Genomic DNA, 17,933 nt, shown 5'->3' on the forward strand with positions numbered 1-17,933 from the left:
GTGGAGAAGTGAAGCTTACGAGAGCGAAACAATGTTCAAAGAAAAGGTAAAGAAGTGGCATGACAAGAGAATTTTCAAACGTGAATTTAACGTTGGTGACAAAGTTTGTTGTATAGATCTCGTTTCACGTTTTCTCTAGGTAAATTTCTTTCCAAGTTGGAAGGACCATACCATATCGAAAAAGTCTACTCCTTGGGCGCAATAAATATTAAAAATTTTGAAGGCACAAAACCACATGTTGTGAATGGGCAAATACTCAAGCATTACATGGCTGGAGACCCCATCAATGTAGAGGTGGATGTGATACAGGTAGCCCCTCACGAAGAACATATTGCAACACTGTATCATACACCGGCAGAAGCAAAATAAGAAAAGGTATGAAATACGCGAAGGAAACTTCGCGAACATCAATAAAAGTTCTGTATTATGCGTTTTTGCAAAATTAGGAAAATTCTGAGCCGAAGCGGAGCCGAAGAGGAGCTCCGGGTTACCCAGGCGACCTGCTGGCGCGGTCTAGCCCCTGGCCGTGCTAGGAAGTCGCCTGGACCACCCAGAGTTCATCTCTGACCATACTGTGGCTTGTTAACTTCCTTTTGGTGCAGAAATTTTTGCTATATTCTTTCCTAGATCGTCCCGGCTTTGTATCTTGCGATTCCGTGCATTTTCTTTTAGATCTGTTTGTGGCAGGAGAAATTTCAACAAACTTAGGTGCCATGGCTTCCTCAAAATCTCCCAAGGGCAAGTTCCTCGTCAACGTCATCAACCCTTACCTCGCAGAGGTAAAGAGACACCCTCAAACACTTTGGGTGGATGATGGTGTCCTCCACAAAGAAGATTTTAAGGGACATGTCAAGGAGGGGAGCACCAGGGCCAGGCTGGAAGAAGTGGAGCAAGAAGTCTTCAAGTACAAGTTGATGATCGAGTGTGGTGTTGAGGCCAACTGCGATATCATCGCCGAGCTGAAGAGAGAACATGAGGAGGAGATGAAGGAAGTGCGATCAATCATAACCGCACTAGAAACCAAAGTGTTCGAGCTTCAACGGCACATCTCTGACCTTCAAAACCAGAACTGTGAGTATGCACTTAAGTTTTTGCACATAGGCTTATATGCCAAACGCAGGATCTTGGAGACTGAACAATCCTGTGTGGAGGGAGGACCTCTGCCATGGAAGCGATTCGCTAAGGATTACCTGAGGAACAAGAACAAGGATGAAGAGTGAAATCTTCATGGGTAATGGCATTCCCTTAGCTTGTTCCAAGCTTGCGACAGTGCCCGGTATCTTTACTTTTATCCTTTACCTTTTATGGTCAAGGTTAGTGTCGTATCATGTCTAGGAAAATTATCTTATGAAATAGGTGTTTGCATTGAGGTCTATCACTCTTTTGTGGAGAGACTTGTATCTGTGAGCGTGCAGTGTCTATGATAGAATATTAATGAGAAGTCTATTGGTTTCTTTGTTGCACTTGGTATCCTCTTCATGCAATCGATCTTATATGTTGATTCTTATGGGAGTATTGATCTTACATATCATGTATGGCTTTGAAAACTTTATTTAATCTTGGCAAACATAGCATTGGTCATAACAATAAGCATGAGTTTTCTAGTAGCGACATAGCCAAAACCTTTATGTTCTTATGCTTGAAGTGTTATGCTGACAAGGAAGACAACTTGATGTTTTATGCCAATTCTTTATGTTAAACTTTATATTGTTTTGCATCGAAGTCAACATTATTATTTGTTTGCTCTTAAAGGCCGTTTCTAGCCAACCCTTGCACTAAGCAGGAATACTGCTTGTGCACCCATACCCTGAAACCTCAACCTTCCCAAGAGTTGACCATATCCTCCCTATACGTGGTATTTCACCACCACTGCTAAAGTATATTACTCATGTGCTATCTTTAAACCTTCAAATATTACTCCCTATATTTGTGCCTCTGTTTTAGCTCATGAGGAAGTAGTAGATAATTCATGATATTCTCATACTGGACAAGTTTTATCTTGGGTTTGCATGTGATCTGCGAACCCCTAACACGAGGAGGGACTGGCATGAGCGCACCCAGCTCGTAAAAGATAATAACAACAAACAAAATCTACTTCATGCTTTGTTGATGAGAAATCAGAAAACATTGGTAGTGATAATGTCGGGACCCCGATCCTAAATCATAAGAACCCAGCCTGTAACACATCACATCACTTTGTAGCCTCACGCACGGTAAACTCCACGGCTGCCACCTTACCTTGCCCGGGACCGTTTAAATCTTTTGGCTCACGTATATGAATGTGTCGCTAGCATTCAAACCACAAAGAACCCGGGTCGACATGACTAGTTATAAACCCAACTAGTACATCCGTACAAGGACATGCATACATAACCCAGCAAAGCAGGTGTCGGTCATCAGCGTGTGTAGACGAGTTGTAGCAAGCTACAAGGACTCCATTACACCGTGTGGCATTTCCCTGAAGGGACACACGCAACAGCAAAGAAGGATACATGTCGGTCAATCAACGTGTCCGGAGCAGTAGCAAGCTACGAAGGCTCGGTGGAAGCACAAAGAGGCATTTCCACGTAAAGAGTACTACTAAAGGCACACAACTAGGTGTTGAATCCCACACATATAATGCATTTAATAACATACACACAATATGCATGATATGTGTAGATACAACATGGCATCACAACATAACTCTATGACTCAAGCTTTTATTAAAGACTCATAAGAGTCAACATAGTATGATATTACAAATAGGGGTCTCGTGACCCGACACTCAAGTCATACAAACAGCAAGCAGAAGCAAAACATGTCTGGGTACAGACATCTACTAATATGGCTAGAGGAGCCTAAAAGCTACAATGACCCTACCAAAGGAACCAGACCTCTGTCTGGGATTCCCAAGCTATTCCGGCCAACATCGAACACATCATGTAGAAACCTTTAATGAGATTAATGTCTCCTCTATGAGTACAAAGGTACCGAGCAAGACTTACATCAGAACTATCTACAAATGCATTAGTATCAATGAAGGGTTTGTGGAGTTTAATTGCAGCAAGCCAGCTTTGACTATTGGCTAACATGTACTACGACTACAAGTACTTTCTTTATCGTGGGATAGCACACACGAGTCCACATATTCACCAATTAATACACCACTATGGATCCACTCTCGTCTCCCTACGAGAAGGCCATCCATAGCACTTACACTTATCTTGCATATTTTAGAGTATCCATTTCAAGTTGTCTATGTACCATGTAATATTTCCAAGTAGTCCATATCCGAGGATGCGGCTATTCGAACAAATTAATTCACCCTGCAGGGGTATACTTCACACATGCTCTCACCACTTAGCACCATATGCACGTCAGGCATCTCGGCAACCTTCAAGCGGAAGCACTGGCGTGGGTGTCGGCCATGATCGTTAACCACACAAGACCCTAGTCCAGCTTTATCACCTATTTGAGACTGAACCCGCCAGGAAGTCCGGTCGAGGTTTCCTCTACGGCCCCAAACGATGTCGCAGGGTTCCCAAGCCCACCATCCGGGTGTCACTTGGTACACCGTGCCACTGTGTATCTACCGCACTAAAGCCTACCCCGTAGGGCAAAGCTAAACATGGCCGCCAACACTTTTCCTACAAACACCAGAAACTAGTTGCAACTCCTCGACAGAGATCTATGCGATTAATAAGCCGAGCGAGGTCATATTTCAGGTCCCAATGCATGGTAGTATCTTGTGTTGGATAACATACGCATAGCTCAGTTCTTAAGGACGGTCCCAATGAGACAACCCACCATGTACTCCTACATGGCCTCTCATCGCGACCTTTACCAAATCGGATTCACACCTTTACTCTCACAATGTAGGACATGAACATAACCATTCCAATTCATTGTCCAGATGGATCAGACCCGGCACGACTCTAAGCATAGCAGGCACAGCAAGCAAGCATGGATTAGTACCACAATAAGGCTCAAGAAGTTGCTACTCATGCTAAGTTGTTTCAATTATTTACTGTGGCAAAAATAGGTCATGCAGAGGAATGGGTTCAACTACCGAGAACATGTAACAACTGAATCGTGTTTGTCCTAATGCAATAAAAGAGAGCAGGAACGAGAGAGTGGGATTTTATTGGAATGCTCTAGGGGGTTTTACTTGCCTGACAGTTCTGAAGACAGCAATGAGTCTTCATTAATTTCAACGATCACCTCTTCAGAACCATCGTCTACCGAGAGGAAACAACACCGGCAAAGACAAAAAGAATAATATTTACTTCACAGAAATACAACACTATGATGCATGATCATTACATGAAAATGAAATGTGGCATGGGATAATATAGCTACCAATTCTTAAGTTGAAGCTGATTTGAATCAAAATTCAAGTATCACTTCAAATAAGGTGTTTTTCAAATACCCTTTTAATTGATTTGACCCGATGCCTAGGTATAACTTGATTTATCATGCATGAAAATAGCACCATTGAATTCCTTGGATTTTTCTGATCATTTTTCATATATAAATTATTTTCATTGGAGTTATATTTTATTTTCTATGATTTTTCAAAATTTTCAGCATTTTTTGGAATTATTTTTATATCAGAAAATCATTTATTGTGTCAGCAAGCCGACACGGCCAGATCAAGTCAAATCTCATGTGTGGGGTCCGTACGTCAGTGACACAGGGATTAACTAGAGTTAATATCGCTTTGACCCAACTTTGACTAGCTCCGGGGCCAGCGTGAGAGACTGTGGGGGTTAAATAATTTGTGATTAGGCTTAACCTAATCACCTGACGACCGGACCCACCGGTGAGTGACACTGGCCGTCGAGGTCACCGTCGGTGACCACAGAGCACGGCGGCGGCGGCGGATTTCCTCCTTCGGCAACCAAATTGCCGGCGGAGGGCACCTACGCGATGCTGACGCTTAACCAAATCCATTTGGGGTGGTAGCTGGAGAAAGGGAGCACTAGAATGACGTCGACAACATGGTAAGCGGCGGCCGGAGCTCGGGTTCACGACTAGCTAGATAGGGGCCGCGAGGAGATCGGGAGAAGGGAGGAAACGACTTGGTGGCTCACAGCGATGCGGACAGGACAAACGACAAGCTTTGGGACGACCTGAATCGGGTGAATCGACGGCTAAGATATCCAGTGGCCGACGGTGAAGATGATGCAGATGGCGGCGCTGCAGGGCGTCTGATCTCGGTTCTTATGGCTTAGAGATGGGGAGTAGAACGGCGGAGCTAGGGGACACGGTGGATGGGCTAGAGGGGGCCGGTGACCACATTAGTTGCTAGCGGCGGCGACAGTAGCGCTCGGCCATGGCCAGGAGAGGGTGAGAGAGCGAGGGAGGGGAGACAGAGAGGGGTGGATAAGAGAGAGGGGGCTCTGGGGCATCTCCAGGCGAGGAGATGAGGATGGGGACGAGCAGCTCCATGGCTAGCATGAGCTGGCCGTCGGGTGCGCGCGCTGGCGACACGCCCTCGTGCCTATTGGCATGAGGTTGAAGACATCGACTGGTGGGTTGGGCCTTCTCCTGTGCTGGGTCGGCTACAGGTAAGGTTCTTTTTTGTGTTTTGTTTGTTTCGAATTTATTATTTCTGTTATTGTTTATTTGGGGAAAAACCCTAAAGGCAAATACCCTGAAATAATTTGTGGGGTTTATATATATTATATCTAGGGCCCACAACAATTTCCAGATTTTTTCAAATAACTAGAATATTTATAGTATGTTATTTCTCATTTTCCAGCAACTTTGCTGGTTTAGATAAAATGCCAAATGTGTTGATAAAAAGTGAATCACCCCTTGTATGTTGTTGTCAACATTTACTTGAGAGGGTGAACATTTTTGAATGCCACTTTGGGTTCATTGAGAATAATGTTTATTGAACATATTTGAATTTTATTTGGTGCTAGGGTTTGATCATCCTCATTTCAAATTAAAAAGAAGAAAAAATAAAAATTCATGTATGAAATACAACGACAAGCAAGTCTAATCTAGGGCTGTGACAACTCACCCCCACTAAACAAGAATCTCGTCCCGAGATTCACGCGTAGGGTAAGAGAACAGAGGGCACACTAGCTATCACAATCTTCACGATCCAATTTCCCCTCTTGGAGATGTTGATTCATTGCATCATGATGACCTTGACGTCTTTGTGGCTGAGGTCCTCATCTAACTCGACAACAAAAAGAATAGGAAGACTCTACAAGATTTAATCTCCTCGAGGATCGAGCAACTCATGATCAACTCATAGAATGAGATGTAGGAACATCCCTTGAGATGAGACACAAAACACATAACAGGGATGAGGAAATGAGGCATATGACGAAGGTTCAATTGGTAGGCAACAATTCCACATTTAAAAGAGATGGTGACAAGGTTTCAAAGTAGCGAGGAGTTATGTTGCCCTTCATACCATAACGGGGCACCTTAGAAAGGTGATTCGTAGAGTTATTCCCTTAAGTGGAAAAAATAATTACTTTTGATACAAATATCACTGAAACTCTTCATACCCGAATAAGGCAATTCGCAAATGATCGTTTAAAAGAATCTGACAGAATGGCATACTCAGTTTGGAAGGAAGCTAGAGTTATAGAGCAACTTGGAAAACGGAAGGCACATTCCAATTGGTACCGAGGAAATAACCCAGTGTCTGAGCATGCTCTCAAGAACTAGAGCATTTCCATATTCATCAAAGTTTTACAAATATCCGTGCCAAGAACTTGGTGACACATCATACTACCATGATGAATAATGGTGGAGGATGCACATGCAAAGGAAGACAACACTTTCTCAGATTTCACCTTAGCTATGCCAAGGGAACGAAATCTGTTTAGTCGACCGAGGGACATTTAGCACTCCGCTTCTAATGTACTACTTGATGTAATAGGGTAACTGAACTTCTTGGTATCAAGAACATCAAGTAAAGGTCGGACTTTGGGGCTCAAAGGGGGTCCATGAGAACAACTTCTAAAAAAGGTCATACAAACTCCTCATGGGGAGATGGCTAACGTTGCTGATACAAGATATTATAATATTAGGTCTTCCGGCTAGGTGCGTTAGCCACGACATCACTTTACCTGGTTACAGAGAGACCAATATTATAATTCTTGGGAAATGTTCCAGCCATTATAACTGGCTGAGATTTGGCTCTGATTGGTGACAAGATGTTTCAGACTCAGCATGTCTGAAAAGAAAGTTTGCAACACAAATTTACAAGATAACATTGCGAGATTCTTAGGAAATGAACTACGGAAGACAATTCCCAAACATGAGTTGGATTGCAGGACACACGTGAACAAACTGTGCAAGACAAGCGTGACCACATAGAAATCTTACAACAAAACACTACCGAGTTCTGGTTTGGCAACCATCATTGAAGATACCAAAGTCCTTGCATATGTCATATGATTAGCTCTTAAGAAGGAACTTCTTTTCCTTAAACAAATCAATCAGTGCCTTGGGGTGCTAGGAGATACATATGGAATGAAGATGATCAGTCTATCAAACCATAGAATACTTCGCACGTGCATGGCTGACTTAGGATGATTTCGAAGAAAACAAAATAACTTTTCTCGAATTCACGGTGGCAACTTGCACTAATTACATGTGAATGAAGAAGAAGTAACTTCTTACACCTAACATAAACCGCGTGCATGGGACACGAAGACAATGTCTACAAAGTTTCCAACACGAACTTAATGTCCAACATAGATCATGGAACAAATGAAAATGGTGTAGATGGCCTCAACAACATTTCATCGAGCTACCCATATAAATGGTTTTCCACAACTATGTGAGCAGGATAATAGCATTGCTCAGATCAAATAATATAATGGTGTGTGCTCAAGGAAAACCACAAGTAAGAGACCGTTAGGAACATCTTTGGTTCTGAGTTTGATTTGACAATAGCCCATACTCAAATCAAAAATCGGACAAGATAATATATACAACAATTTATCACACGAATAAGCGATGAAATATCATCTTCCTTCAACACTCACACACACGCCACAAAGATATCCCTTTGAAATGAACTAAGTTAGGCAATGCTTTTATCTTCCAACTCTCTAAGTTGTTGTTTAGCTTAGCCAACTAGTTTCAGAGGTATCCAACATGAATTATTGGAGAAGGGGTGGTTTATAGGAAAACCAACTTGATCACGAGCTCAACATATCATTCAGGAAATAACCTGGTAATACTTCCAAGAAGATATTCAAAAAATCACGAACCATCGATATGTTATTAAGCTCGGGAACAATCTCGATTTCAAGGCAAGATGATATGATCAATAGAGCGAGGGATTGACACAATCCTACCTCATTGATCGAAAAGTGCACCATGAAAAATGGACTAGGTAGCACGGTCAATCTTAGGATGACGATTCAATTACCATCACCATAAGAGTGAAATTATTGTCGATTAACTACCAAGCAATAACATTTATTGCTAGGAGTATTGATTTCACACATCATGGTTCACTTGTTGATATTCCGGTTACAACCAACACGGAAACCGAGGGATGAACAATGATAGCGAGAAGTACCACTGTATCAAGAGTTCATAAGAGAGGTGCAATTATCATGAAATTCTTGACAAAAGAGAGTAATACTCCAAGATAGAACAGAACAAAAGCTGGATTGACATTCTGATCTGCGGAATACAACTACTTTGACCCAATTCAAGAAATGGATGAGGTACTGGAGTTTGCTTCTCCCAGTCATTCTGAAATAGAATGGCTCGACGAACCACGAGAATAATAGACACCGATGACCGAATGCACAACTACTCTTGACTATCCTCTCATGGATGAAGGTCACAATATAATTGAAGAGGGGCAACTCAAGAGCACATGATTTTTTTTGAGTTGTGGATGCATAGTTTAGCATGTCGAACGAGTTCAACATAATTCTTCCAGATAACCCATGCAGAAAGGCGGAGTTGATAGAGTCACAATATGGAGTAGAAAACTCATCACGAGCACTCTTGTTGTGATCTTTAGTTCATGAAGAACTTCTGCCAGAGATGGTCCATGGTATTGGAAGAATGATATACCATGAACCTTGGAAACTACGACAAGGTTACTAATCATTCTAAAGGAACTAGCAACACTATCAACAGAAGTGAGCAGAATGAACCTTGGGTTTAAGAACCCAGAAATAGAATACCTACTGACTAATAACATCACTGAATGGATTCAAAAATGATGGCCAGAATTATAACACTGGGAACCAAAACACATCTAAACTACTAGGTGGTTTTCGGAGGTAACATGGTTTCCTAATACTTCAACAATACGTTGAGGTAATAAAGTACCTCAACACAATAATTGGTTTGCTTTGTCTCACCAAAAGACATTGGGAAAAGGAGGAAGAAATTTGCAATTGCATCAGATTATTTAGAAACTTTGGAAAACTTGGACAGCATAACGGTTGCACGGGCATGAAATATGAGGCAACCTGCAAGAAAACTTACAACATAACAATTGAATTCTTATGAAGACACTAATCCATGAAGACAACAACTTTCCTATAAGTCTCCAGCATAGTAACTCGTCATCCTAATAGATAGATGAGAAAGCCTAATTCTTAAACCCCGTAGAATAAAGAAGAAGGTGACTCAGAAGAAGAATGACACAAGGAAAGGAGTAAAAGAGCCTTACATTCCCTTCCACAAACAATTCCCTTATATAACTAAAGAGTTGCTAGACTCAACATCGACCAGTTTGGCTTGGTTATCCTACAGACAGTCTAGCTCTGATACCAAAGCTTTCGGGACCCCGATCCTAAATTATAAGAACCCAGCCTGTAACACATCACATCACTTTGCGGCCTCATGCACGATAAACTCCACGTGCCACATTACCTTGGCCGGGACCATTTGCGTCTTTTGGCTCACGTATATGAATGTGTCGCTAGAATTCAAACCAAAAAGAACCCGGGTCGACATGACTAGTTATAAACCCAAGTGGTACATCCGTACAAGGACAAGCATACATAACCCAGCAAAGAAGGTGTCGGTCATCAGCATGAGTACACAAGTCGTAGCAAGCTACAAGGACTCCATTACACCGCGTGATATTTCCCCGAAGGGAGACACACAATAGCAAAGAAGGACACATGCAGGTCAATCAACGTGTCCGGAGCAGTAGCAAGCTACCAAGGCTCGGTGGAAGCAAAAGAGGCATTTCCCTGGAAAGAGTACTACTAAAGGCACACAACTAGGTGTTGAATCCCACATATATAATGCATTTCATAACATACACACAATATGCACGATATGTGTAGATACAACATGGCATCACAATGACTCAAGCTTTTATTAAAGACTCATAAGAGTCAAAATAGTATGATATTACAAATAGGGGTCTCGTGACCCCACACTCAAGGCGTAAAAACATCAAGCGGAAGCAAACATGTCTGGGAACAGACATCTACTAAAATGGCTGGAGGAGCCTAAAAGCTACAATTACCCTACCAAAGGAACCAGACCTCTGTCTGGGATTCCCAAGCTATTCCGGTCAACATTGAACACATCGTGTAGAAACCTCTAATGAGATTACGGTCTCACCTACAAAAACATAAATTAAGCAACAGTGAGTACAAAGGTACTCATCAAGACTTACATTAGAACTATCTACAAATGCATCAGTATGAATGAAGGGGTTGTCGAGTTTAATTGCAGCAAGCCAACTTGGACTCTTGGCTAACCTATACTATGACTACAAGTACTTTCTTTGACGTGGGATAGCGCACACGAGTCCACATATTCACCAATCAATAAACCACTATGGATCCACTCTCGTATCCCTACGAGAAGGCCATCCATAGCACTCACACTTATGTTGCGCATTTTAGAGTATCCATTTCAAGTTGTCTATGTACCACGTAATGTTTCCAAGTAGTCCATATCCAAGGACGCGGCTATTCGAACAGATTAATTCACCCTGCAAGGGTATACTTCTTCACACATGCTCTCACCACTTAGCACCATATGCACGTCATGCATCTCGGCAACCTTCAAGCGGAAGCACTGGCGTGTGTGTCGCCCACGACCGTTAACCACACAAGACCCTAGTCCAGGTTTATTGCCTATTTGAGACTGAACCCGCAAGGAAGTCCGGTCGAGGTTTCCTCTACGGCCCCAAAACAATCTGCGCAGGATTCCCAAGCCCACCATCCGGGTGTCACTCGGTACACCGTGCCACTGTGTATCTACCGCACTGAAGCCTACCCCGTCGGGGAGGGCTAAACACGACCGCAAACACTTTTCCTAAAAACACCAGAAGCTAGTTGGAACTCCTGGACAAAGATCTAGGCAATTAATAAGCCGAGGGGGGTCATATTTGAGGGCCCAACGCATGCTAGTATCTTGTCTTGGATAACATAGACATAACTCAGTTCTTAAGGACGGTCCCAATGAGACAACCCACCATGTACTCCTACATGACCTCTCATCGCTACCTTTACCAAATCAGATTCACACCTTTACTCTCACACTGCAGGACATGAACACAACCATTCCGATTCATCGTCCAGATGGATTAGACCCGGCACGACTCTAAGCATAGTAGGCACAGTAAGCCAGCATGGATGAGTAGCACAACAAGGCTCAAGAAGTTGCTACTCATGTTAAGTGGTTTCAACTATTTACTATGGCAAAAACAGGTCATGCAGAGGAATGGGTTCGACTACCGAGAACATGTAACAATTGAATCGTGTTTGTCCTAATGCAATAAAAGAGAGCAGGAGCGAGAGAGTTGGATTTTATCGGAATGCTCAACGTGGTTTTGCTTGCCTAACAGTTCTGAAGACAACAATGAGTCTTCATTAATGTCAACGATCACATCGTCGGAACCATCGTCTACCGAGAGGAAACACCGGCAAACACAAAAAGTATAATATTTACTTCACAGAAATGCAACACTATGATGCATGATCATGACATGAAAATGAAATGTGTCATGGGCTCATGTAGCTACCAATTCTTAAGTTGAAGTTGATTTGAGTAAAAATTCAAGTATCACTTCGAATAAGGTGTTTTTCAAATACCCTTTTAATTGATTTGACATGATACCCAGGTATAACTTGTTTTATCATGCATGAAAATAGCACCATTGAATTCGTTGGATTTTTCTAATCATTTTTCATATATATATTATTTTCGTTGGAGTTATATTTTATTTTCTATGTTTTTCAAAGTTTTCAACATGTTCTGGAATTATTTTTATATCAGAAAATCATTTATTGCGTCAGCTCTGAGCTCTTGCTTGCGTGAGGAGGTCAACAGGGCCAGATGAGGTCAAATCTGACATGCGGGGTCCGCACGTTAGTGACACAGGGATTAACTAGAGTTAATACCGCTTTGACCGAACTTTGACTAGCTACGGGGCCAAGTGTGAGACACTGCGGGGGTTAAATAATTTGAGATTAGGCTTAACCTAATCACGTAACAGCCGAACCTACCGGTGAGTGACACATGACGGCGAGGTCACCGCCGGTGACCACAGAGCACAGCGGCGGCGGCGGATTTCCTCCTCTGGCGACCAAATTGCCGGCGGAGGGCACCTACGCGATGCTGAGGCTTAACCGAATCCATTTGGGGTGGTGGCTGGAGCAAGGGAGCACTGGAATCACGCCAGCGTCGAGGTAAGCGGCGGCCGGCGCTCGGGCTCATGGCCAGCTACATAGGGGGCGCGAGGAGCTCGGGAGAAGGGGGAAACGACGCAGTGGCTCACAACGATGCAGACTAGACAAACGGCGAGCTTTGGGACGACGTGAATCGTGCGAATCGACGGCGAAGACATCTAGTGGGTGGTGGTGAAGATTATGCAGATGGCGGCGCTGCAGGGTGTCTAAGCTTGATTCTTATGGCATAGAGATGGAGAGTAGAACGGCGGAGCTAGGGGACACAGTGGATGGGCTAGAGCGGTCGGTGGCCGTGATAGTTGCGAGCGGCGGCGACAACAGTGCTCGGCCATGACCGGGAGAGGGCGAGTAGAGCGGTCGGTGGCCGTGATAGTTGCGAGCGGCGCCGACAGCAGTGCTCGACCATGACCGGGAGAGGGCGAGAGAGCCAGGGAGGGGAGCCAGAGAGGGGTGGATAAGAGAGAGGGGGCTCTGGGGCATCTCCAGGCGAGGAGATGAGGACGGGGACGAGCAGCTCTGTGGCAAGCATGAGCTCGCCATCGGGTGCGCGCGCTGGCGACACGCCCTTGTGCCTACACAAATGAGGTTGTAGACAATGGCTCCTGGGTTGGGCCTTCTTCTGTGCTGGGTTGGCTAGAGGTAAGGTTCTTTTTTTTCCAATTTATTATTTCTGTTGTTGTTTATTTGGGGAAAAACCCTAAAGGTAAATACCCTGAAATAACTTGTGGGGTTTATATATATTATATCTAGGCCCCACAACAATTTCCAGAATTTTTCAAATAACTAGAATACTTATTATATGTTATTTCTCATTTTCCAGCAACTTTGCTCGTTTAGACATAATGCCAAATGTGTTGATAAAAAGTGAATCACCCCTTGTATGTTGTTGTCAACATTTATTAGAGAGGGTGAACAATTTTTTAATGCCATTTTGGGTTCATTGAGAATAATGTTTATTAAACCTATTTGAATTTTTTTTGTGCTTGGGTTTGATCATCCCCGTTTGAAATTAAAAAGAAGAAAAAATAAAAGTTCATGCATGAAATGCAATGACAAGAAAGTCTAATCTAAGGATGTGACAGATAAACAAAGGAGACTAAGGGGATGTGATCGTCCCCACTTTGGGAGTCGTTCCTCAAAACTTATCGAGCATGAGAAGTATTGGGCTATCTACTAGCATTCGTTGACAAATTATGCACCTCTCAAAAGCCTGTTTTACAATCTTGTTGATTTCAAAATCTCTAAGAAAGCTCTAGCACATGAGTTTTCCCTACTTCCCTGTGCGAAGGGCCAATCTTTTACTTTTATGTTGAGTCAGCAAACTCACTTCCTTTTATCCTAAAAAGAGCAAACACCTTATGTTGACAAAGATGCATGCATTTATATTGTTTCATTGAGAGTTGTCATATCACACCTTTGTTGATGTCATCATTAAGATAAGTAAGTTGTTTGTTAAAACCTAGCTAAAGCAAACATCTTCCTTTATGTTAGCATTTTCACTTCCTGTATAATAACATGTTCTTTCAAAAAGCTTCAATTGATCTCATCAAAATATAAGAGGAAGAGCAAAAGTTAAAAGTTATTAGTTGTTCTTTGACCAAGGACATGTTTACCATGGTTTGATGAGTTTCCTTAGCTCTACTTTTGATTGTAATTGATATTACTCTTTCATAAGGGCCTTACACTACTGGAAAACAGTAATTTGCCATCAGCCAGGGCTTTGCCGTCTGTTGGCTGATGGCAAGACCCTCTTTGCCGTCAGCTGACCTAAAGCGGACGGTAAAGGGCTCACTGATGGTATAAAGGATATTTGCCATCGGCCAGGGCTTTGCCGTCCGTCAACGGACGGCAAAGGTAGTGAAGGCAGACGGCAAACCTTTCCCACCCCACCTCTCCTCTCTCCCCACCCCACGGCGCCGCACCCCACCCCTTTGCCGTCAGCCTAACTAACTTTGCCGTCTGCGGCAGACGGCAAAGGGGATGGACCCCCTAACGTTAACGGTCGTCCTGCCCACCCGCGTGCTCCCCCACACTCTCTCCCCTCTATCTCCACCGCAACCTCCACCCCCCAGCGCCGCTGACGCCACCCCACCCCAGCGCCGCCGCCCCACCCCAGCACCGCCTCCCCACAACATCCCAGCGCCACCGCCCCACCCCACCCCAGCGCCGCCACCCCACCCCAGCATCGGCATCCCACGCCCTCCTCGCGCCCCTCACCCTGCGGCCCTTCTCCCCGCGCCTCTCCTCCTCGCGCCTCTCCCCCCCCCCCCCCCCGCGGCCCTCCTCCCCGCGCCTCTCCTCCCAACGCCACCGGATCGAGGTCAGTTTTTTTAGCTTTTTTGTAATAGTTTTGTTTAAAAAGTTATAGGTTTTAGGTTTGTTTTGGCTTAGGTTTAGTTTTAGTTTAGATTTAGTTTTAGTTTACTTAATGTTTATCTTTAGTCTTAGGTTAGTTTCCTGTTTAGTAGAATAAAATAAGAAAAAGTAGAAAAAGAACAATAAGTAGAAAAAAAAGGAGAAGAAGAAGAAGAAGAGCTAGAGGAGGAGGAGGAGAAGAAGAAGAAAAGAAGAAGAAGGAGAAGAAGAATAATAGGAAAAAATAAAAAAGAAAATGAGAATAAGTATAAGAAGAAGAAGAAGAAGAAGAAGTAGAAGAAGAAGAAGAAGAAAAATACGAGAGGAAGAGAAGAATAAGAGGAAAAAAGAAGAAAGAAAATAAGAAGAAGAAGAAGAAGAAGAAGAAGAAGAAGAAAAATAGGAGAGGAAGAGAAGAAGAAGAAAAGAACCTTGGTTAGCTCATGAATATTATATACTTAGCTTGTTTTCCTCTAAAATGGGATAATTAGCCCATTTAGCTCCAAAAAGACATAATTAGGTAATTTAGCTCCAACAAGAGGAGAAGAGGAGAAGAAATAGGCAAAATGAAAAGAAAGAAGAACAAGAAGAAGAAGAAGAAGAAGAGAAGAAGGAGAAGGAGGAGGAGGAGGAGAAGGCCAAGGACCTTCTAGTCCTTCTCCTCCTCCTCCTTCTCCTCCTTCTCCTCCTTCTTCTTGATTTCTTCTTCTTCTCCTCCTCCTCCTGTTTCCTCTCCTCTTTCATATTATCCTTGCTTTAATTTCCCCAACAATGACATAATTAGCCCATTTAGCTCCAAAATACCATAATAAGCTCAAAATGGCATAAGAACCTTGCACTACTAGGAAAAGGCTTGCTAATGGCGCACCTACTTTGGCTACTAATGGCGCACTATAGGTGCGCCACTAGCATCACGCCATTAGATTTTTTTACTAATGGCGCACCTCAAGTGTGCCATTAGTATCTGGTATACTAATGGCGCACCAGGCAGTGCGCCATTAGTATTGCTCACGGTGCGCCATTAGTATATGGTATACTAATGGCGCACCAAGTAGTGTGCCATTAGTATAGATCCCGGTGCGCCATTAGTATAGATCCCGGTGCGCCATTAGTATAGATCCTGGTGCGCCATTAGTATAGCTTATGGTGCACCATTATTATGCCTCCCAGGGCCATATTTACCCATATGCTCTGGCTTACTAATGGCGCACTAGTTGACGATGCACCACTAATGTGCTTTTGAAGTGTGCCACTAGTGTGCTGAGTGATGCGCCACTAGTATGGATATTAGGTATTTATTTTATTTTTTCTGATATTTGCACAAATTACAAAATATATTATTGCACAGAATATAGATAGCACAACATATAAACAACAAATTTATCGAATACAATAGAAGATTAGTCTCCGAATACAATTCATCATATTAGTCTTCGAATTTAAAATACCGAACAAAGTTAGAACATTACAAGTCTCGAGACCGCGAGTAGCGAGTTTGTCTTCACATTACAAGTCGATATCGACCATCTAAACTACCATCACATAGAAGAGAGCTGCGGTCATCACGATGAGCATAATCGCAATGAAACTGGTCTTCATCCGGTTCCTCCAACGCTCCCTCCTCTCTCCCGCTAGATAGCGCGCGTATCTAACTTCCGCCTCCGCCCTTGTGGTGTACCCTTTGTAACTGTTACTGCTGAATCGGTGAACCTGTCTCCGACAATCCTCCCAGTCGTCGTAGACTCTGGGAACCTTACCCTTGTACACAACATACGACGGCATCTCTATGCACTAGCCAAACAAAACGTTAGTAGCAATTCACAGAGACATACAAGTTCATTAAAGTTTAATATTACAACTATAACAGCACGATTCATGGTCCTACTAATAAATAGCATCGATTATATATAAGTTGAACGACTGTCCAAACCAAAGAGACATACAAGTTCATTAAAGTTTAATATTGCAACATGAATTAGTAGCGATTCACGGGAACGTGGATGAAGCCGCCGTATTTCGTGATGGTCATGAAATTGCGGTCGTTGTCAGCCTGCATTTGTAGCATTGTATCTATCTCACTATTGGACATCGGAGATCTGAGGTAGAACTGCCCTGAGGTACGAAGGACATCTTGATGGATGATTTCCGCAAACTCCGACTGGATGCGAAAGAATTCTTGTCTGATGTCTGCATCCTGGATTGCCGTAAAGGATGCGGCCCAATCTTTGAGATTATTTGGTAGCCGAAGGTGATTATTGTCCTGTATGATCGCTCGCATGTGATGGAGGGCGTAGTAGGCATCCTTCTGACTGCCAAGCGGCTGCTTGAGGCAGGCGAACGTCGTATTGTGGGTGAACACGTGCTTGCCGTGCCTGAGACTTGTCCTGCTGAAGGTGCCTCCAGATATGGCGTAGCCGGGAAGAGCTTCATCAAGAACTTTCTTGATATTTGTGTAGTCTTTTTTTGACTGACGGTCCGAGTCGAAATACGTGGCCGTGGAATATTTCAGGCTTAAGAGGATGAGTGTGCAACGTGTGTCACTGCACAAAACACGGAATGTTAGAAAAAAAGGACGATCAAAATCTAAGAAATCATATGTTACGGGGCGATGAGGGGATAACTTACCAGGGAAAGTAAGGCACGGGGAAGTTATCCTTTTCTGAGTTGCCAGAATGACGCCTTCGAGGTATGAACTCGTGACTTGCCGGTCCCCAGCGCTGCCCAAGATCTTGGCACGCATATAGAAGGGGTCGACTATCACTAGGTCCGGGGTCTTGTCTCTAATGATCCGCATCTCCATACTCAGTGAAAGTAGCTGAACGAAGGTGTAGTGCAGCGGATGAAGGTTAAACATAGCAAAGATGTCAGCAAACCGCAGGACGATCATACCCCCGATGGCGCTATCGACAAAGCCCTTGCCCTCTGGCACCT

The sequence above is a fragment of the Hordeum vulgare genome, chromosome 1H, assembly GCF_904849725.1.
Source record: "Hordeum vulgare subsp. vulgare chromosome 1H, MorexV3_pseudomolecules_assembly, whole genome shotgun sequence".
Lineage (NCBI taxonomy): Eukaryota > Viridiplantae > Streptophyta > Magnoliopsida > Poales > Poaceae > Hordeum > Hordeum vulgare.